This window comes from Chiloscyllium plagiosum, chromosome 19, assembly GCF_004010195.1.
Source record: "Chiloscyllium plagiosum isolate BGI_BamShark_2017 chromosome 19, ASM401019v2, whole genome shotgun sequence".
Taxonomy (NCBI): Eukaryota; Metazoa; Chordata; class Chondrichthyes; order Orectolobiformes; family Hemiscylliidae; genus Chiloscyllium; species Chiloscyllium plagiosum.
Genome location: NC_057728.1, coordinates 3,829,428 through 3,831,025, shown reverse-complemented (window position 1 = coordinate 3,831,025; position 1,598 = coordinate 3,829,428). Strand labels below are relative to the sequence as shown.

General features: G+C 52.6%; 1 protein-coding gene across 2 annotated transcripts in view; it reads right to left on the bottom strand.

The window, feature by feature from the left end:
• large1 (LARGE xylosyl- and glucuronyltransferase 1) overlaps positions 1–1,131 on the bottom strand; it is a 491,278-nt gene extending 490,147 nt beyond the window's left edge. For both annotated transcript variants that reach the window (XM_043708946.1, XM_043708952.1), the window contains exon 1: positions 706–1,131. The gene's annotated coding sequence lies outside the window, so the exon portion shown is untranslated. The remainder of the gene's footprint in view (positions 1–705) is intronic.
• Between the last annotated feature and the right edge of the window lie 467 nt (positions 1,132–1,598).

Genomic DNA, 1,598 nt, shown 5'->3' with positions numbered 1-1,598 from the left:
TTTACCTTTAGAGAATCCTCGACTAGCACTCCCAGATCCCTTTGTACTTTGGCTTTATGAATTTTCTCACCGTTTAGAAAGTAGTCCATGCTTGTATTCTTTTTTCCAAAGTGCAAGACCTCGCATTTGCTCACATTGAATTCCATCAGCCATTTCCTGGACCACTCTCCCAAACTGTCTAGATCCTTCTGCAGCCTCCCCACTTCCTCTGTACTACCTACCTGTCCACCTAACTTTGTATCATCGGCAAACTTCACTAGAATGCCCCCAGTCCCTTCATCCAGACCATTAATATATAACGTGAACAGCTGCGGCTCACATCCCTCACTCCCCTCCACTCTCTCTCCCTGCACGCTCCTTCTCTCCTTTCCCCTGTCCACTCCCTCTTCTCTCTCTCCCTCCTTTCCTCTCACAATCCCCCTCTCCTCTCCTCCATCCCCATCTCTCTCACACACAGAGGACAAAAATCCCCTTTTATTTTGACAAAAACGTGTTTCCAGAAGAATCTCTCCCGAGCTTTATTATATATTTTAAAAAAAACACACACACACACACACAACAACAAACACTAAAAAAAATCTGTGTACAATGGGAGGGAGACGCGGGGCCGCACTTGGTGGTGAGGGGAGGAGGGGGGACAGAGAGCTAGCGCCGGGCCCGTCCCCTAGCAATGAGAGAGCCGCGGATCGGAAGACGCTCACTTACCCCCCTCTCCCTCTCTCGCTCTCTCTGTGGGATCGAGTACCAGCTCCAGACGCGAGAATCCAGCGGGAGCCGGAGATCTGGCCACCCTCACATAGACCAGGAGGCAGCCTCCAGCTCCCGGTCCAGGCAACAAGAGAAAGGGGGGCAGCTGAGAGCCACCACCGAGATGGGGGGGTGGGTGGGGAGAGAGAGAGAGAAACAAGAAGCCGGCTCTTTCTCTCTCTTCTCTTCTCTTCTCTTCTTTCTCTCTCAAACACAATTAAACAAAACGCTCTCTCTAACAACACCTCCCCCCTTCCTAAGGCAAAGGGATCTTTGTCTCCCAGATGGAGGGGGGTGTTAGGGAGAGACACAGAGAAAGAGAAAGGAGCTTCCTTTGATGGTAGCAGCAACTCCGCAGTTGGACACAGAATGGAGCACACATCAGCTGAGGTGGAATGCCTTAATCTGATACACTGGCCTATCACAGCCACAACAGCTGAGGTAACGGCTGCAAAACCTGGAGTGTGCACTACCACCGCTCAGGATCAGGATCACCAGCCCCAGCACGGCTGGGCTTTGATCTGATTTATTGCTGTCTCCGGTAACCGAGGTGCAGCGAGGTGTGCTGTCCAGCCCTCACACAAGTGCATCAGGGCTGGCAGAACAGATTCCTGAAGAAGGGCTCATGCCCGAAACGTCGATTCTCCTGTTCCCTGGATGCTGTCTGACCTGCTGCGCTTTTCCAGCAACACATTTTCAGCTCTGATCTCCAGCATCTGCAGCCCTCACTTTCTCCTGGCAGAACAGATGGCCGAGTCCCAGAAGGTGCAGGGGCAATGATCAGCGTCGATGTGCGAGAGGTGCACTCATCGGCCTGGTGACTGTGAGGGAGAAGCTGCTCTTGAAGCCCG